At 36.1% G+C, this 22,681-nt stretch overlaps 1 pseudogene; it reads left to right on the top strand.

Moving 5' to 3' along the window:
* LOC139872476 (ribonucleases P/MRP protein subunit POP1-like) overlaps positions 1-22,681 on the top strand; it is a 64,452-nt pseudogene that overhangs the window by 10,046 nt on the left and 31,725 nt on the right.

Below are 22,681 nucleotides of genomic sequence, written 5' to 3'. Positions count from 1 at the left end.
ATGTAATTTTGTTTTCATGTAAATAAGTCATGAATGATTACTCATATTTTTATAATTTTATGAGATATTTCATACTAGTTGCCAAATGATGGTCCCCACATGTGTTAGGTGACTCACATGGGCTTCTAAGAGCTGATCATTGGAGTGTATATACCAATAGTACATACATCTAAAAGCTGTGTATTGTACGAGTACGAATACGGGTGCATATGAGTAGAATTGTTGATGAAACTGAACGAGGATGTAATTGTAAGCATTTTTGTTAAGTATAAGTATTTTGATAAGTGTCTTGAAGACTTTCAAAAGTGTATGAATACATATTAAAACACTACATGTATATACATTTTAACTGAGTCGTTAAGTCATCGTTAGTCGTTACATGTAAGTGTTGTTTTGAGACCTTTAGGTTAACGATCTTGTTAAATGTTGTTAACCCAAAGTTTATAATATCAAATGAGATTTTAAATTATTATATTATCATGATATTATGATATATTAATATATCTTAATATGATATATACATTTAAATGTCGTTACAACGATAATCGTTACATATATGTCTCGTTTCGAAATACTTAAGTTAGTAGTCTTGTTTTTACTTATGTAGTTCATTGTTAATACACTTAATGATATATTTAATTATCATATTATCATGTTATATATAATATAATAATGTATTAATATGCTTCATATATATTTAGTAAGACGTGGTTATAACGATAATCGTTATATGCATCGTTTCGAGTTTCATACGTCAATAGTCTCCTTTTTAAGTATATAACTTATTGTTACTATTTTTAATGAGATACTTGATGATCATTATATCATTTTAAACATATATATTTATTCATTTATGTGTCATCATGTCATATACAACTTATAGCGTTCGTGAATCATTGGTCAAACTGGGTAATCAGACGTTTACAAAATTTTCGTTTCAATTAACCAAGTCTTAACAAGTTTGATTGCTTAACATGTTGGAAACATTTAATCATGTAAATATATTTTTCATTAAATATATAATCATAGAAAGGTTCGGAAAAGTTCGGGTCACTACATGCAAGACATCGTTGAAAGAAAATTTGCATTGAGGGGGAGTGTTAAAATACAATGCAAATTTAGAATAATATGGAATTAGTAAATGTATATGGGTAAAATATCTAGATATTAATATATATATGAAAAATATCTAGATATTAAAATGTAAAGAAAAATCTAGATATTTATATGTGTAAGAAATATCTAGATATTAATATGTATAAAAATATCTAGATATTTATATATATCCATAGAAATATCTAGTCTCTAGAAACTTCCATGGAGTAGTATAAATAGGGGTGAAGATTTCATTTGTGTATAAGTTGTGAGAGTGAAGTAAGTTGTGAGAGTTGTGAGCAAGTTGTGAAAAGAGTGAGTTGAGAAGTAGAGAAGAAGTAAGAAGTGAGAAGAGTGTGAGTAGAGAAGAAAAGCTTGTAAGTAAGTAATATTGTAATTGTATTTTGTATTAATAAAAGTGTTCTTTGTTAAGTTTCCCGATTAAGCCTTAGTTTGTGTTTAAGTTCTTAGTGCACTTGTGTTGTTCTTATTATATGGTCGGCTCTGCCGCCTAAATGATACATGGTCGGTTATACTGCCTAAATGATATATGGCCGACACTGTCGCCTAAGTACTATTGTGCACTAAGAATTCATAAAATTAAAGGCTAATCAACGTCAAAGTGTTGGTGTAGTGAGTCTAGTATAGTCTAGATCCTCTATAGTGGGTGTGTTGGGCTCGTCAAAGCTTCCAACAATTGGTATGTTGAGTGACAGGTGACTTGTAAACATGTTTATTTTTTTTCCATTTTATTGTAAAAATAGTAACTGAATTATGGTTATGAAATGTTACATTAATAACTTATATCTTGAATACAAGAAATTTAACTACATGCATTGAAAGTTTACTTTTGGTAGAATTCAAGCTTCAACCTTTTTGACCCGTTCCCCTTCTTTAGCTATTATGGTTGCCTTCATTCCTTTTGAAACTAAAGGCCTACAGTAAATCTATTTATAAGTAATTGGGCTGAAATTGCCACCTCTAGTTTTTGGTACTACTTTGTTAATCTATGTATATTCTTTCGCAGCTTTATCATGGTGGAGCACCCAATTCAAAGGCAATCGCGCCAATTATGTATATGTGGCGACCTAATCAGCAGTTAGTTGATGGTGTTGAAGAAAATGATCGAGCTAACAGGTTCAGACAGTTATGGATATGGTTACATGCTGCAGCATTATCCGAAGGCTACGGTGCTTTAAAAGTTGCATGTGAAAGTCAGGGTAAGGTAGAATTTGATATCTGTATTTATCCTATGCCATTTGAAATGAAGATTCTGTAGTACTTGTACCCGCGTGCAAACAACACATTTTTGTCAGGTATTTACGGCATTATGCTTGGTGGTAAAATCAGGATAAATACCTGATTCGTCAGATATAGAAGCAGGCCATTCTGATTTGGCCATACTCTGTCAAATTAATCGGTCGGCGGGTCAAATTTGGTCAAAAGTCAGATTAGTCCGTCAGCATTTTTATTTGAATTAAAATTGAGGTTTGGAGTATTTGAACAACTTAACAATCATGTTTCTAGACAATTATGACTCTTATTTTTTTTCTTTTATATTAACACATAATTTTGAAATTTAATAGTTAAAGAGTCCAATCCAATTCATCCCCGATTTGGCCTACTAATCCCTACAGGATCCCAGCTGATTAATCACCGATTAACAACTTTCACGACCTTGGCAAAATGGGCGGGTTTGGTAACTGGTCAATACAGGGCGGACTGGACCAGGCTGACCTTAAACATTTCTCTGACTTATTATGAGTTTATTTGGACAGTACTAGCCCATTTAACCCATTTGACCCTCCTTTTTAGCTTAACTTTATGTTTAACCTCATTTGTAATGACCCGGCTTTTTCGACTTGCTTTTGTGCCTTGTGTTTTTGCGAAACTGCGTATTTGTGCGTACTGTGTTACTTTATACTCTGGAAACTTGATTTACGTGGTTTACTTCTATTTATATGTTAAAACGTGCCTTAGAGTACGTAGGATACATAACTTGATCATTGGAAGCCTTTATAACCGTTAGTGTTATTTGACGTTTCGAATAAACCGCGAACTTGCGCGCACGTTTAACTTTTGTCATAATCGGAATATTATGACTGCGAAATATTTATTATTATTTTATAATAATAATTACCTGGGTTTTTGGATGCTTAATTACGCGTAGTAATTTAATTATGCACAATAGTTAGTCTTGTTGGACTTTCTACCTTGTTGGGCTCAAGCCCACCCTACTCTAGCTAGTGACCCAATTAACTAGCCCTTGTCCATGTCATCAATCCTTGTCAAATTCCTTGCTTATAAATACTAGCCCTTGTCCATGTCATCAATCCTTGTCAAATTCCTTGCTTATAAATACTAGCCCTTGTCCATGTCATCAATCCTTGTCAAATTCCTTGCTTATAAATACTAGCCATTTACCTCTCATTCAAATCACTTGCTCATTTGGTTTTCACACACACTTGTTCTTTCTTTCTTTCTTTCCTTTCTAGTATTGCTTGTAAGTCTTCTTTTTCTTCTTCTTTTCCTTTCATTTTCGTGGCCATCATCATCATATTATGGAGATCAAAGTTCCTTTTAGCTTTGATCTTGCTTATATCTTGTTGATTCAAGCATGAATCTTTCAAGAACATGGAAGATTCAAGCTTTCTAGCTTTGAATCTTCACCAACTTTGTAGATTCATCTTTCTTTTACTTTAATCTTGTTATTTTGTGATAAAGATTCAAACTTTTGTTTGTTATCTTCATATATCTTAAAGATCCAAGCTTTATGCTTGAAGATCTTCAAGAACACTAAAGGTTCAAGCTTTCTAGCTTTGTGACCTTATAAATTGTGTGAAAGGGATCCAAGCTCTCTAGCTTAGGGTTCCATCACCTCTTTTGACTTGGATCATGTTCATACTTGTTTGATTGATGTAAAGTTTGTAACTTTGTTTGTAAATAGGACTTGTAATTGTGTTAAGACTAAGGATATGATGTAACCTTGGTTCATCATCCATCTAAGACTCTTAAATGAGTTGTGTTACCACTTGGTCTTAACATATTGTGTATTGATGGTAGAATCTTGGTCAAAAGTGATGCTAAACCATCAACGAGTTGTACACTTGAAGCTACAGCATCAAGGATGAGAACCGTGATGAGCATCAAGCACCAAGAACCTCACCGGAGCACTTGTCCACTTATTTTCGTATCTGATCAGACCACCTGGGCTACTGGAAAGTTGATTTTCAGTTAGTTCGGTTCGAGTAGATGATTTTCCGTTTATGCCTCATCTTAATCCGAGTTACGGTTTAGGATTTATGGCCCTCCGAGAGTCACTACACCCTATTAACGTTGTGCTGAAATTTCTGACCTACTCGCACTTAAACCGTCGCCACGGTCAAACGAAGACGAGTTAGGTTCTGAAAATTGGTCAGCGGTTAGGGGACTCACATACGGAGCCATAGCCACTGACTATCTATCTTTTCGATTTACGTAGAGGTCGCAGAAGCTGACCGAAGTCAGCCTATTGTTTCGATCTCTATTCTTGTCGAACTTACTTAGCTTTTATGATGATGAATGATGATGATGATGACACTTAAACTTATTTTATGCACTATTAGAATTTATAAAAACAACCTACTGACCTAGTAACCCTTGATTTAGGTTGACGACCTTTCGGACCGACTTACTACTTGCGTACTTTCATTGCCGACTTTACCGCTTTTATCACTGTGAGTTATAGCATTCCCTTTTTACTTTAACTTATTTTAGGAACTGAGAATACATGCGGATTTTATGTTTTACATACTAGGCACGAGTACTTAAACTTATGTATGTGTGGGTTATACAACGGCAGAAACATTCCCTTTAGCTCGGTAACGTTTAGTCATTGGTTTTTGAACCGGTGAACGCGAATCTTAGATATGGATCCATAGGGTTTGACATCCCCACTCGGGCTAGTCGCGCTAGCATTTAACGAGTGTTTAATACTTCGTGAACATACGCACTCGCCAAGTGTACTTTCAGGGGGTTATAAACGTTAAGTCTAGTTACCGGGTGCCCACGGTTATACATATACTTTATCATACTGATTTGAATTACTGATTTGAAACGCTTGTTTGAAGCACTGAAATCTCGTGGCCTACATTACATTACTGAATACAAACAAACTATAGCTCACCAACATTCGTGTTGACTTTTTAAGCATGTATTTCTCAGGTGTTTAGACGTTGTTGCTTCTGCTGTTAGCCTTGCTGTTCTAGTCTCGGTGTATAGACTTGCTGTTACAGACTTGCTGTGTTAGACTTCCGCTGCATTACTTAGAGATGTCTCAAGCATGAAACTTTTACTTTGCATTCCCAACTTATGTTATTTTCAAAACAATAGCTTTGTAATGACCTTAGTATCATGTACTCATGTTAATGTTTCCTATTCATCTTTTGTAAAACGTTATCTGTTCATGAATGCAAAACTGGTTTTCAAACAGCATATAGTGTTTGACCTTGTAATGATCCTGTTGTTGATGTACCGTACACGGTGATTTTGTACGGGGCGTCACAGTTGGTATCAGAGCATTGGTTGTAGGGAATTAGGTTGCATTAGTGAGTCTAGGACCGACCCGAGTAGGATTCACTAATAGGACTAATCTACAACTTGCTAGTTTACTTGTTTCTGCGGAACCTGCTGCATGCTACTGTGTTATATTACTACATGTTACTGTTTACTACTACTGCATGCCACTGCTTACTTTTACTACCGTATGAACTTGCTGCATGCTACCGTTTCCTTTTACTGCTATGTAAACTCGCTGCATGCTTTTGCTTATTCTAGCTACTGCATGCTACTATCTGCTTTCGATTGCATGTTACTTCTGTTTAGTACTGTTAATATTGTCATGCTATATACTGCTGTAAATGAGCTAGGTTGCTGTAGTGCCTGATTACGTACTTGCTTCATGCCTGCTATTCGCTGCACCGACTTGGAAAAACTTACCTTTCCTAGTTCAGATGTTCTTCTTAACCCATTTTCCACACGTCTAACCCTAAGGATTAGTATTGTAATCCACCTGTTACTACTGTTCCACCGTTCCAGAGATCGAAATGATTCTTCACGCAATCTAGGAGGAGTACCCCCTCGGATTACACACCCACTAAAGTCGATCCTCGGAGGAGGAGATATTGGAGGATTTGTCGGAGTAACCGCACCCCGAGCTCACTCTAAATAGCCACGTACGACGTGTGAACATTCGAAGGTTGTTCAGTTCCTGCAAGATGGCTCGTATCTCGTACGCTTTCATGACCGTCACTTATCTCTTTCGTTCTTCACCACTGCTCGACGATCTGACGACATTTCTGGATTTAGTACCCTAACACTCTTAGGCATTGGGGAAGTCGGGAGGACATATCCTTTCACAAGGTCAGAGTGCCTTCTACTGATGCTCAACCATACCCAAAGACTTGGGAGTCGCCTCAAGACATATCGTACTACTACTTGCTACACATACAACTCGACGCGAGACCCAGATTGAATTTCTAGAAAGGAACCTAACGATGTTACCTGAACCTGAACATTTTGAAGAAATTTCAGGACATTTAGGCATTGGTGCATGACCTACGGAACTTACGCACCCACACCGAGAAACCGTGAGATTAATTATGTAGATTTTGTTTTGAGATAGCATAGATAAAGCACCGTTGGATGAAATTGAGTAGAACTGAAAGTGATCACGTTACATTGACCATATGGAGTGATATTGGAATGAACGTACGATTTAGTACAATATAATGACGCCAGGCCAGCATAATTATATTGAAGTGAATCATGCAGAAGTCCCAATGTTACTACATAAGGAATATGAAGCGATTCAAAGGAAATTTTGGTAGGAACCACTTGAGTATACGCATTATGGTCTGATAAAGGCAGGAATAACCACTTAGTCTAGATACTGTACGAGAAGGGCCTGGACTGCAGAATTGATAACCCGAAAATTTGTTATAGATATAGACACCCTGGATACTTAAGGAAAAAGTTCTCAAATAGGAAAAAAAAAACTTTGGACTCACATACGATAGAGCAATCGTTATCTCAGCTATGGAGACTCGCATGGATCCTGATTTTAGTTAGGGTACGTTTCTTCACAACGATTTATCATCTCGGAATTGTTTAATACTAGAGTGATAGAAACCTTATATCTAAGAATCCTAGTGTGATGACTAATAAGCCATTAACAATCATGAGAGTTAAGTATTCTATAGGACAAACTAATGGTAAGTTGGCAGAGATAGAGGAGTAATTTAAGATAGTACCTTAAAAATTAACAGGTGGGTCATTTGGAGATGACCTCATGCCAACAAAACTTGGAAGTTTTATAGTAGTAGTTGGAAAGGATTAGTTACCTGCGCACAAGCAGATGTTATTTGAGAAGGTTGATAAAAATTTTCACGGCAGTATAACAAGATTTGGTTGGAATGGACCTTAAAATTAACCTAATACTCATCGAGTTAGAAAGCTTTTAGGAAATAGTTGGAACGGACTGACTTTCAAGGACGAAAGCGAAAGTTATTTATAGTAAGAAGATTATTCGTATACCTCGCGAGAATGGTGAGCCAAAAGCCATCTGGATTACTTCAACAACCCGAGATCCCACAATGGAAATGGGAAGGGATGCCGATGGATTTCATTCTGAAACTACCGAAAACAGTCGGCAGTTATGACACTATCGGGGTTATCGTTGATTGCCTCACCAAATCTGCTCACTTTCTAGCCATGAAAGAAACCGATACAATGGACAACGATACATAAAGGAAATTGTATCCCGTCACTTCAGCAATTCAAATTCTATACTACCCAAGAATTGTATTTGATACTCATTCTTATGCGACACTGAATCCTAACTTATTCCGAGAGAATTCTTAATCAATGATAATCACACCATCACCCTTCTTACTTCGATATTAGTCATACCAGTTCAGAATTTCCAAAATCAATGGGTAGTTAATCCCCGTCCTCATACTCTCCCTTTCGTTTCTCACTTATAAGCAACAACTTTATACTTAAGCATTTTTTGTCGAAGGACTTATGCCCTACTAATAGTCATCAACCACATTAAAATTCAACAGTTTTCATTACCTCGTAACATTTTTGCTCAAATATCACCCGAGATTTTCAAAAGTATTTTACTCGATTCTCATCAATCTTTTTTTAACTTGTAACCTCCGAAATATGAAAATTTTGTTTGCCAAAATTTTACTTACACTATTTTACTGTGCGATCCTCTCAAAACTTAATAAAAATAAATTTATTTTATTTGCCATTCGTGCAAAATTTTGAAATCGTATACGTTATATAAAATAAAGTAAATAATTACTTCTTTTTGACAAATACATATGAAATTTTACTTTCACTTTTACAAATCAAATCTTTTATTCAAAGGATATTTTACCTTGAATGGTACGTGTTGTACATAATCCTAGTTTGCTAAGAACTTAATTTCTTTTCTTACATCGTCACCTTAAATGAATTCTATAAAATTTTCGTTGCTTGTCAATATAAAATTTTTCGTTGCTTATTCGTATCCAAGTCATCATGACGACAGAAAACTGTCGAAACTAAGAGATTCATGTGTGTGTATGTGATGATGGCACTTATTACCACGTCATGCAGAGCCTTCGGGCATCCACAAACACTTAAACCATTCAAAATTACTGCGTTACCCCAGGGATCTTATTCTTCACACCTGTCGGAGCGATGCTCTATCTTACATAACTCAAAGTCCTGACCTATTCCAAGGAAATTCTCATCTAGCGATATTAACATCATTAGTATTCCGACTTTAATATTAGCCATAACCTGTGTGGCATTCTGCAAAGTCAAGAAGCGATTAACTTCTCATCCTCATGCTCTATCCTTCATACCTCACTTTTTAGCAACGGCTTCGCACGTAAACATTTTTGGGCCAAAGACTTAAGTTCGGATAATCATCAAAACTACATTTAATTCATTAGTTTTCATTACCTAGTACCATGTCAACCGATGATTCAAAGATTTTTCACTCGACCTTTTTCAACTCGTAACCTCTGAAATACGAAAAACTATGTTTATCAAAAATTTTACACGTTGATTTACACGTTGCTTATTTGTGCAGTGCTCACGAGATTTATGGACAAATGAAAGTACTAAAAACTTTTCTATCACTTACGCGATTTATAAAATCATATATGTATAAATTTACCCTTACTTATTTTGGGTTAGTACATACTAAGTTATACCTTCAAGATGATTAAAAATCGCTCCTTTATTGAGTTGTTTTAAGTCAAATAATTTTGTGCAAATGGTACTCGTTATACATACTTCTAAATTTACCAAGAACTTCGTTCCATTTATGTTGTCTCATCAAACGTTTAAAGGTTTTTCAAAACTTCCTCGGTTGATTTTATTAAAGGTTTCCGTATTAGACTACACCATGTAGGGATCACACTTCTTCTCTCCCTCCGTTAGGGATGAAGCTTACTATTAAAATCCTTGTTAAAAACGCTTGAGCCACTTTGGGTGGCAGATTTATAAAAAAAAAAAATTTGTTAGGAAGTCTTTGTACTCGAAAAATGTTCCTTTTAAGGTTAAACATGGCAAAATCGCGGGCCGATAAATCAGTTTTCTGAGGTACACTCAATGGTCACCCCATTGTAGGAAGGGCACTAGGTGGGTTTCTATTCTCAATATTTCACGGCTAATCGCAACGTCCTCGTAAAAATCATATCTATGAATTAGTAGGTTGAGGTACAAAGAATCGTTTTGAGATTCTTTTCACTTAGAGTAAACCGTTCTTTACGACCAAGGGTCCACGTATCTTCTTGTCCGCGCATCTCCTTAAGTATAAGGATAAATTCAGAACAAACCGCTCGAAGAGTTCACCCTGGTTCAAAGATCACACCTTTCGTGCGATTCTCTTTCGGAAATGTAAAGTAACATACTTTAGGAATCTATGAATCTTGTTATCCTCTTGGAAGGGACTGCTTAAAACATCTGTAATACGGATATGGTTACTCTACACATTCCTTTCTTCGTTGGTTGCAACTATATGTTGTTCTAGTTAATGTTAACCCTAACTTCAACATGTAACTGAAAGGATAAAGTTACATTATGGAACTGTTCTTTCATTCCATCTAAGGATAAGTTCACCTGCAGTATGGTAAACTGGGTGATATCCTTCATTGTTCGTTCAGACCGTCCTGAAGGCACTATAGATAATTATGGCTTGCATTGCATATAAGTCTGATTATTCACTTTCAGCAAAAGTTTCAATTCATATAGTCAAATGAAACGTTCTTAAATATCGAGTTCTTTATGCCTATGGTCTCTTTCCGAAATCAAGGGGTTAGTAAAATCCGTGGCTAACACTATCCAGACATCAAATCGCATGGTTATGATCACCATGTTTTCCATCCTACCTATCAGCTTTGTATTGCGACATAAGCGCTCAATGTTTTAGATGAGTTTAGTAACATTCATGATGTATTTCATGCATCCAGCTTACTAAAGATGCCTGTAAGGCTAAAAACATCATCTTTTCTTTTGTGGATATATTCAGACAACATACTCATGTTAACCAGAAACGAAATCAATTTGTTGATCTCCTAAGAGACTTAATTAATAGCATATACCTATTCTTACTTTTATACGCCAGAGTACCTTTCAAGGTAAATAGCTCACTTTTTAGCCCACGAATCTTTCGGAACTTTGATACGCTACTTATTATTTAAATACGGTACCATTTTTTTTTTGTCACTCCTCAAATTTCGGGACGAAATTTCCATTAACAGGTGGGTAATGTAATGACCCGGCTTTTTCGACTTGCTTTTGTGCCTTGTGTTTTTGCGAAACTGCGTATTTGTGCGTACTGTGTTACTTTATACTCTGGAAACTTGATTTACGTGGTTTACTTCTATTTATATGTTAAAACGTGCCTTAGAGTACGTAGGATACATAACTTGATCATTGGAAGCCTTTATAACCGTTAGTGTTATTTGACGTTTCGAATAAACCGCGAACTTGCGCGCACGTTTAACTTTTGTCATAATCGGAATATTATGACTGCGAAATATTTATTATTATTTTATAATAATAATTACCTGGGTTTTTGGATGCTTAATTACGCGTAGTAATTTAATTATGCACAATAGTTAGTCTTGTTGGACTTTCTACCTTGTTGGGCTCAAGCCCACCCTACTCTAGCTAGTGACCCAATTAACTAGCCCTTGTCCATGTCATCAATCCTTGTCAAATTCCTTGCTTATAAATACTAGCCCTTGTCCATGTCATCAATCCTTGTCAAATTCCTTGCTTATAAATACTAGCCCTTGTCCATGTCATCAATCCTTGTCAAATTCCTTGCTTATAAATACTAGCCATTTACCTCTCATTCAAATCACTTGCTCATTTGGTTTTCACACACACTTGTTCTTTCTTTCTTTCTTTCCTTTCTAGTATTGCTTGTAAGTCTTCTTTTTCTTCTTCTTTTCCTTTCATTTTCGTGGCCATCATCATCATATTATGGAGATCAAAGTTCCTTTTAGCTTTGATCTTGCTTATATCTTGTTGATTCAAGCATGAATCTTTCAAGAACATGGAAGATTCAAGCTTTCTAGCTTTGAATCTTCACCAACTTTGTAGATTCATCTTTCTTTTACTTTAATCTTGTTATTTTGTGATAAAGATTCAAACTTTTGTTTGTTATCTTCATATATCTTAAAGATCCAAGCTTTATGCTTGAAGATCTTCAAGAACACTAAAGGTTCAAGCTTTCTAGCTTTGTGACCTTATAAATTGTGTGAAAGGGATCCAAGCTCTCTAGCTTAGGGTTCCATCACCTCTTTTGACTTGGATCATGTTCATACTTGTTTGATTGATGTAAAGTTTGTAACTTTGTTTGTAAATAGGACTTGTAATTGTGTTAAGACTAAGGATATGATGTAACCTTGGTTCATCATCCATCTAAGACTCTTAAATGAGTTGTGTTACCACTTGGTCTTAACATATTGTGTATTGATGGTAGAATCTTGGTCAAAAGTGATGCTAAACCATCAACGAGTTGTACACTTGAAGCTACAGCATCAAGGATGAGAACCGTGATGAGCATCAAGCACCAAGAACCTCACCGGAGCACTTGTCCACTTATTTTCGTATCTGATCAGACCACCTGGGCTACTGGAAAGTTGATTTTCAGTTAGTTCGGTTCGAGTAGATGATTTTCCGTTTATGCCTCATCTTAATCCGAGTTACGGTTTAGGATTTATGGCCCTCCGAGAGTCACTACACCCTATTAACGTTGTGCTGAAATTTCTGACCTACTCGCACTTAAACCGTCGCCACGGTCAAACGAAGACGAGTTAGGTTCTGAAAATTGGTCAGCGGTTAGGGGACTCACATACGGAGCCATAGCCACTGACTATCTATCTTTTCGATTTACGTAGAGGTCGCAGAAGCTGACCGAAGTCAGCCTATTGTTTCGATCTCTATTCTTGTCGAACTTACTTAGCTTTTATGATGATGAATGATGATGATGATGACACTTAAACTTATTTTATGCACTATTAGAATTTATAAAAACAACCTACTGACCTAGTAACCCTTGATTTAGGTTGACGACCTTTCGGACCGACTTACTACTTGCGTACTTTCATTGCCGACTTTACCGCTTTTATCACTGTGAGTTATAGCATTCCCTTTTTACTTTAACTTATTTTAGGAACTGAGAATACATGCGGATTTTATGTTTTACATACTAGGCACGAGTACTTAAACTTATGTATGTGTGGGTTATACAACGGCAGAAACATTCCCTTTAGCTCGGTAACGTTTAGTCATTGGTTTTTGAACCGGTGAACGCGAATCTTAGATATGGATCCATAGGGTTTGACATCCCCACTCGGGCTAGTCGCGCTAGCATTTAACGAGTGTTTAATACTTCGTGAACATACGCACTCGCCAAGTGTACTTTCAGGGGGTTATAAACGTTAAGTCTAGTTACCGGGTGCCCACGGTTATACATATACTTTATCATACTGATTTGAATTACTGATTTGAAACGCTTGTTTGAAGCACTGAAATCTCGTGGCCTACATTACATTACTGAATACAAACAAACTATAGCTCACCAACATTCGTGTTGACTTTTTAAGCATGTATTTCTCAGGTGTTTAGACGTTGTTGCTTCTGCTGTTAGCCTTGCTGTTCTAGTCTCGGTGTATAGACTTGCTGTTACAGACTTGCTGTGTTAGACTTCCGCTGCATTACTTAGAGATGTCTCAAGCATGAAACTTTTACTTTGCATTCCCAACTTATGTTATTTTCAAAACAATAGCTTTGTAATGACCTTAGTATCATGTACTCATGTTAATGTTTCCTATTCATCTTTTGTAAAACGTTATCTGTTCATGAATGCAAAACTGGTTTTCAAACAGCATATAGTGTTTGACCTTGTAATGATCCTGTTGTTGATGTACCGTACACGGTGATTTTGTACGGGGCGTCACATCATTTGGGCGTTAGAGAGAAACAAAACCAGTTTAACCTGTTAAAATGTGAACTACTTAATTGAAGTTGGCTAGTTAACAAGACTTATTTTTATATTTTTAATATTTCAGATGGAGAATGAAGTCCCCTCAGTTAGTTGTACTTCACTCGAGGGGCAATTTGGGACATTAGAAGTCATGGGTTCAAAAGCAGTTCAGCTTCTTCAAAAGATACTACATCCAGTTAGCAGCAGCAGGTTATACATATAACCCTTTGATGAAGTTTATTCTAACCCTGTCCTATAGTTTAATAAATTTTTAATGCTGTTGATGATCATGCAGTATGTTTAGGCAATCTTCGGTGTTGAAAAAGTGCTCATTAATGGTAGCTAATGCTAGCACCCTTTTAACAAATACATCCATTTTTGAGAATGAAGATTATATAACTTCATCTGGAATAATTACTGTAACAGTCAATGATCCTCGTGGTTTGACCAACGATATCACCAAATTTGACCCAAGTTTTATAGATTTGCGGGATGCTGATAAACGGTTGTGCTGTCCAGTTGAAGAAAGTGTTCTTTGTATGGAAAAACATCAGCAACGGTTATCATCCTTTTACCTTGCTGATAAAAGTTCAGCCTCGACCAACTTGCTTGCTTCAAGAACTTGCCCAGTTATTCTTTTAAGAAGGAACAACCTGATGGATTCTGTAACAAGGTTTAAGAATTGAACTCATTATTCACGATTCTTTTATATCAATGGTTGACATTCAAATAACTGTTTGATGAATTTCTAGGTGGTCTATGATACTTCCTTTGAGCTGGATCAAAGCATTTTGGGTACCCATTCTTTCAGTTGGTGCTCGGGCTATAGGTTTGAGTGAGAGGTCTTGGATTGCTTGTGAAGTAAGTACATACATTTGCTTGTATGCAACTAATCTTTGGGCGTGTTATAACTTGTTGGACCCGTTTCATTCATTCTCTTTAGCTAATTCTTTTTACTTTACCCGTTTGATGTTAAACAATAACTTCATATCAATTCGCGTAGGATAATTGCACTATTGTAAAAGTCAATCGGCAGGCGTGTCGGTTTGGGGATGAATCCTTCATGTGCCCAAAACACCTAAAAGTCTGTCAAAGTCAAATTTGCTCAAAATTTAAATATTTTTAGAACTAGATTTGGGTATGTTTGGTAAAACAAGTTGGTAGTTTTTAGCTGATAGCTTGTAGCTGGTAGCGGCTACCTGTTAGAAGCTAAAGCTAAAGCTAAAGTGTTAAATTAAAGTGTAAAATGTATGACATAAAGCTAGAAGCTAAAAGCTCCTAAAAGCTAAAAGCTAGTTCTATTAGCTTTTAGCTTTTTCCTTCCCTCAAAAAGCTTTAAGCTATTGTAATTAAACGGAGCTTTTTACTTGATAGGAGCTTTTCATAAAAGCTAAAAGCTTCTAAAAGCTCCAAAAAGCTTGTTGCCAAACATGCCCTTGTGCCCAATGTCTATGTTTGAAATACTTATGTTTGATATTTATTGTGTGTATACGTGTGTGTGTGTGTGTTCAATTTATTTATTAATGTACTAAAAGTCAATGTTGGTCAATGCCCAACTCACGACTTTTAAACCTTGCATAAAATAAATGTGTTGAACTTTCCACCTCTATTCACAAGAGCTTATTACTTGTTAAAATATGACCCTTTTAGCATCTACTTTTGCAGGCTGGAATACCATATTTTCCATCAGAGTATACCGAGTGTGGGTCCTACTCTTCTTCAATGGAAGCTGAAGCAGCTGCTGTTGAAAAAGAAGCCGCTCTTCGTCCTGTTTCCGTGAGACCTTTTAGCACACCCATGCTACCTCCATGGAATTGTGTTCGTCTTGCCTATAACATTATTAGACAAATATAATTGTATAAGGCTATGTTATTGCTATAGTGTAGGGATATATTATGTAATTGTTACTCCTATATAATGGAGGCTTATGTACTGATAATATACACACAGAACATACAAGTTCAATTCAATATCTCTCTTCCTCTATTATATCATTCAACATGGTATCAAGAGCTGTAAAGGCCTAAGTCCGGCAACAATTCCGGCAGCCACTATTCCGGTCACAAAAACGGCAGCTACTATTCCGGCAACAATTCAAAAAAAAAAAAAACTGACCTTTAAAACTTAAAGTATGCTCTGTGAATGCAGCGTTATTGGAACGTTCACATCAGAAACAAGTTTTTTAGGTCATAACAACTAAATCCGCTCAACCCACAAAATCATCGTCACTCAAAGCACTAATCAACCAAGACCAACACTAGATGCGGAATTAATCTCCGAACACACGCAAACAAATTTCAGCCCAAACCCATCATATACGCGCCTCCACGCGCCACCACAGGTGCCGAAACTTTTCGAATTCCTTTTTCGATCTATACCGATCCAAGAAAAATTAGGAGAAACCGTCTACACCATTCACTTCGGAATCAAATTCCGATCTAACCCTGAAAATTTCAATTTTTTTTGTCACAATTCACTGCCGGCCGCCACTATTCACCACCGCCGGCTGCCACTATTCACCGACGGATCCACTATTCACCACCGGTTTTTTTCTTCCTTTTGGTTTCAGTTTTTTTTGAAAAGAGAGTAAAATGGAAGCAGTGCAAAACACAAAAAAAAAAAAGTGAACTGCCTGCTTTTTATTCTCTCTCCACCACCTCCTTTTGACTAACCCCACTACTATTATTATATATTTAATTTTTATTTATTTTCTTTTCAGCAAAAAAAAAATTCAAAAAAAAAACAAAAAAAAAGTCCAAAAAAAAAATTCGAAAAAAAAGTACGAAAAAATTAAAAAATATATATATTGTTACTGTATATCTACTGTATCTTTTTTATATTTCTGAAAATGGCACTACTAGCTACCTTTACTACAACAGAGAAAGTCGCACATAACTCTCACAAATTTGGTTTCACCTTATCTCCCACGAACTATGGTTACTGGAAAACAATGGTTCAACCGTTCTTCGTCACCAACAAATTGTTTGACTATATTGATGGCACAATCCCTTGTCCACCTAAAAATGTCCCATCCTCGGTCCAATCACCAGAAAAAGATGAAGAAACACAGTCTCAACCACAAAACCCCAATTACATTAATTGGGTCTCTAATGATGCTCATATTCGAATGCTCCTCATTTCTACCATATCCGAAGCATCATTTCAACATGTTCAAGGACTAACTTCTCGTGATCTATGGTTGTCCCTTGAGCGTACCTACGCTCCTCGCACTTCCTCTCGGGAATACACTTTGAAAACCCAGCTTCTCAGACTACAGATGAAGCCAGATGAAACAACCGCAGAATACCTAACTAGGACTCAAGAATACGATGTTGCGCTCGCTAACATAGGCGAAAAAATGAAAGAAAAAGATCTGGTGATGCTAGTTATATCAGGACTACGAGAGGAATATAACGGTTTAAAATCAAGCCTTCTGGGCCGCGAAAAGCCCCCTACCTTTGTAGACCTTCATGGCTTACTATCAGACCACGACTACATGATCAAGAAATCTGTACCCGACATTCCTTCAGCTCAAGCATTCACGACTAGCACACAAAGTCGCCATTCAACAGCTCCTAATAATTTCTTGCCCGCTTCACAAACAGATCAACTTCAAGCCATACAACTGCTTTTATCTCAACTTGGACTCCAAGCTCAACCTGCCCATACACCGGCTGCACAAGCCATGTACACTAACCGATCTAGCAATAACCATGGTCATGGACGTGATTACAGACGTGGACGAGGCAACTTTAACAACAGAAATCAAGCAGGTAATCGAAATTCATTTAACTGGGCTTCTAATCAAAACACAGTTTTTGGCACATGCAACAGGTGTGGGATTGGGCACATCCCATCTCAATGCCCTAATCGTAACACTGCTACTATGAGACGACAGTCACCTTTAGCCAACTTTACAGACTATCGCTCACAAGCTTCAACCTCTTGGATCCCAGACACAGGCTCTAGTCACCATGTAACTCCAGACCAATCCAAATTTGGCAACTCCGAGGTCTACTACGGTGAGGACAATCTTCATGTTGGCAATGGTAAGGGTTTACCCATTCTTCACGTTGGTTCCTCACAATTTTCGTCTCCAAATAAAACCTTTTCCCTTAAAGACATACTTCATGTTCCTGAAATCAAACATAAACTACTTTCTGTACAAAATTTTTGTCTTGATAACAATGTGTATTTTGAATTTCACTCAACTTTCTTTGCTGTGAAGGGCAAGATTACACACAATACCCTCCTCACGGGCCCAAGTTGTGACGATCACTCCAAATCCATATGGATGAACACGTCATTCATCGATTTCATTGCGAGGTATTTGACCTCTATATGATACGTTTTGTAAACATTGCATTCTTTTGAAAAGGCACACCATAAATGAATATTTAAATCAAAGGTTTTCGACATCTGATGATTTCTACATATAGACAATCACCGTAATATAATAGTTTACAATAGTACTTCCATTGACAATGCAGTCAAAATAAGATACATGGTGATGATTTGGTGAATGCAACGTTTCCTTGAAAAATATGCCATGTATGACTCCATGCACATAGCTTGTCTAACATATAAGCAAACAGCGGAAGACTTCTAGGAAACCTGAGAATAAACATGCCAACAAGTGTCAACACAAAGGTTGGTGAGTTCATAGTTTTATTGTTTCGTATAATCTGTATATAAAGGTGGATCACAAGATTTCAGTTGTTTCATCCAGAAACGTTTATCAAAATATTCTACAAGATTGAGCACCCTGGTAACTAAACTTAACGTATATATAATTTGTACCCTTTGTATAATCATCTTAATAATACACGCAAACCAATGTATATGCTTCTCAAATAGCATACGTCCGTTAAAAGGCTAGCGCTCTAGCTCGGACGGGGATATCAAGCCCTATGGATCCATATACTACTACTCGCGCCCACCAGTTCTTATAACCGGCAGTTACTAGTTACCAAAGTTAAGGGATTTTCGGTTCAAACTCAGTATAGAATTTAGTATGTACTTGTGTCCATTGTTTTTAAAATAAAGTGCATGTATTCTCAGCCCAAAATATATATATTGCAAAATCATTTAAAAAGGGAGCAAATGAAACTCACCTTAGCAGCATATAAAGTCGTTCACCGAAATGTGACCGAACCTCGGAATATCAATTAACCGTAGATCTCAACCTAGCGAACATATGTTGGTCAATAAATGTCTATCATGCTAGGTCAGGTCATAGTGTATCATAATCTTAATGCTCGAGATGACATACAAAAGTTATCCAAAGTCGTTTCAAAAAGTCAATTTTGATAATAGTTCAACAAAACGAGACGTGCTTTATATAAGAATTCATTTACTCGGCTGGTAATATTTAAAAAATCCATTTTATCAATCTCGTAAGCAAGTTATTTAAATCTTAATTGCAGATTCAAAAGCAATTTCAATTAACGTCAATCATAATTCAGTTGATCATATCTTTTAATCCGTTCATCGAAACTATTCGATATCTAAATGAAAAGTTATTGATTTTTCGCCAGCTTTCCAAAAACATGCATATCATATACCTTTTATCAGTAATATATGTATTTAATTCGTGATTCATCATAAACTGTTTAGCGAAGAAATTTAGCATACAAGCATGCATAAATATATATACTCGAGCACTAGACATGGATACACAATTAATATATAAAAGATAAGATATGAATGCTCACGTATCAATATTGTGATTCAATATTGTAGGAAAGTACGTAGACGCAACGGAGATGATAAACACTAGGTTTGACTTGCGAACTATACCCATGAACATTACCTATAACTTTCATAGCTATAACCTATAATTTCCTTAGCTCTATCCCTCTCATAAAACTCGTTTTGAAATAGCTCGCTCATGACCTCGTCGTAGTATTTTATGTATAAATAATAATAATACTTACTTGTTAATTAATATTAATAATAATAATAATAATAAATAATAATAATAATAATAATAATAATAATAATAATAATAATAATAATAATAATAATAATAATATGTTTATATTTATATATATATATATATATATATATATATATATATATATATATATATATATATATATATGTTTATATATATTACAGAGAGTGAGAGAGATATTGAGAAAGGGTGTAAAACATTCGGCAGAAAAACTGGAGCATTTATAGTACTTTTGCTGAAACTGAACCCCATGCGATCGCATGGGTTTTGTGCCTATTTCTCATGCGATCGCATGGCCCCAAAATCCAGCTCACAATTTTTTTAACTTTTAGCTTGTCGACATATTTTTATATAATATATTTAATTTAAATAATTAAATATATATTATATTAAATTCACGTGCATAGTTGACTTGTAATTTTTGTTCCGATAACTCGTACGTTGTCACTCGACTTATGTCCCGGTTCCAGTTTTTCGAACGTCCTTTCGTACACTAAGAAAACTGGCACTTTACCTTTCGTGACTCGTACCTTTGTCAAAATATAGATTTAAATTATTCAAAAACTATACCACTTGAGATATAACTTATACAATTGAGTATTTTGGTCATTTACTTCTATAAATCAATGGCTCATTATCTAACAAAGTATATTTAATAATATTGTTTTAAATCAAAACGTTTTGTAACCAAGTTAATATTTAAAAACATGTTTTAAATATACGTCGCAAGTTATTCATATATCTAATTCCAACAGTTGATATTCCTTATTATTGTATGTGTCCAAATTACGTTATTTAAACTAACACTTTACCATTTATTTCGAATATCGTTAAAAATGAACGATTTCCCAAATCAACGTGGACCTCGCAATAGAGACTCGTAATAATATCATAATCTTTAAGGGACTCAATAAATATCTTTTAATTCAATCGTTTGGCATAATCTTTTAACTCCGTAGTTAAATATATCAATCAGATAATCAAACCAATAAAGTTAATGCACAGTATCGTTTTCATAACACTTTGTTACGTTTTCAAGTTATAGTATATATATGTATCTATTTACATATATTTGTTCGCGAATCGTTGAGAACAATCGAAGGGTATTTGAATAGTTCAAGAATTTTAGGATTCAACTTCATAGACTTTGCTTATCGTGCCGAAAATGTTAAAGATTAAGTTTAAATTTGGTCAGAAATTTTCGGATCATCACACAAGTAATGGTGGTCTTTACTCCTTCCATCTTCCACAGTCTTCACCTGTTCACAAAGTAGCATTCTCCACTACCCGTGCATCTTCAATTACCTGGCATCAAAGACTAGGACATCCACATCCACAACTTTTGAAGTCCATGTTATCTAAATACCAGTTGCCTTTACAAAATAAGTATACAACCACCTTTTGTGATTCTTGTAATGTTAGAAAATCCTCTAAACTACATCTATTACCATCTACTTATAAAAGTTCGTAATTTTGGATTTAGTCTTTTGTGATGTATGGGGACCTGCTCCTGTTACCTCCTTTGATGGTCACAAATACTTTTTGCTGTGTGTAGATCACTTTTCACGATTTATGTGGTTTTTCCCATTAAAACTCAAATCTGATGTTTACACCACCTTTAAGCACTTTGTGGCAATGGTTGAACGATAATTTCAGACCAAACTCAAATCTGTGCAAACCGATTGGGGAGGTGAATTTAGAAATCTCTATCAATTCTTTTCTCCACTAGGCATCAATCATCGCCTTTCCTGTCCTCATACAAGTGGACAAAATGGTTTGGTTGAAAGACGACATCGACATGTTGTTGAAACCGGTCTTACTTTACTCACTCAATCACATGTACCACAACTTTTTTGGCATTTTGCTTTTGGCACTGCAGTGTATCTTATCAATCGAATGCCATCCAGAACAAACTCAGCAACCTCACCCTTTGAACATGTGTTCAAACATAAACCTGATTTTTCATTTCTTCGGGTTTTTGGGTGCCAATGCTACCCCCATCTTCGTTCATACAATAATCACAAAATGGATTTTCGATCAACACCTTGTGTATTTCTTGGTTACAGTACCGCCCATCATGGCTATCGATGTTTCGACCCCAAATTGGATCATATTTATGTAGCCCATCATGTTCGCTTCAATGAACAATCCTTTCCTTTTAAACAATCTGATACAACCAATCCTACACATCCAGTAATTCCCTACATCTCTAAATATCCACATCCATCCTCACAACCTAAAGATTCATCTTCCACAGCTCCTAAGACTTGGTGTGTCCAACCAGAACCAAAAAATACCACCACTCCACTGCTTGGACACGACACGATCAAACCACCTATCATTCACACATATCATCGTCACTCAAAACCCTCCTCATCACCACCTCAGCAAAGTCACAACCAGCTACCTCAGACTACTAATACGAACCCTTCCATCAACACTGAGCCACCTCCTCGTTCTCGACCAGCCAATCTTCGCCCCAATCCTAAACAAATCTACCAACATAATGCCACCTCCTATCATACAAGATGTCCCTTGTCTGAAACATAACCGAAGAACTTTACCATTGCTAACAAGGATCCTCAATGGCGTAAAGCCATGACCGAAGAGTATTCAGCGTTGGTGCAAAATGGTACTTGGTCACTAGTACCCCGTGTTCCAAACTCAAATTTGGTTTATTGCAAGTGGGTATACAAATTAAAACGGGATCAAACAGGGGCAGTACAACGCTACAAAGCACGTTTAGTTGCCAAAGGGTTTCGATAACAACCAGGCATTGACTATCAGGAAACATTTAGCCCAGTTGTAAAATCAACAACTATTCGTGTTGTTCTCTCTTTGGCCGTGTCTCAGAAATGGTCACTCAGGCAACTTGATGTACAAAATGCCTTTTTACATGGTGATCTGCAGGAAACTATTTATCTACAACAACCACCGGGATTTGTCAATTCAGCTAAACCAAATCATGTGTGCCTCCTTCACAAAGCCTTATATGGATTAAAGCAAGCACCTAGAGCATGGTTTCATCGACTCTCTACGGCACTTCAATCTCTTAGATTTCATGGATCGAAAATGGATACTTCCCTGTT

This window comes from Rutidosis leptorrhynchoides, chromosome 10 (genome assembly GCF_046630445.1).
Source record: "Rutidosis leptorrhynchoides isolate AG116_Rl617_1_P2 chromosome 10, CSIRO_AGI_Rlap_v1, whole genome shotgun sequence".
Lineage (NCBI taxonomy): Eukaryota > Viridiplantae > Streptophyta > Magnoliopsida > Asterales > Asteraceae > Rutidosis > Rutidosis leptorrhynchoides.
Note: the sequence above shows the minus strand (reverse complement) of the source record. Positions and strands in the feature narration are given on the sequence as shown.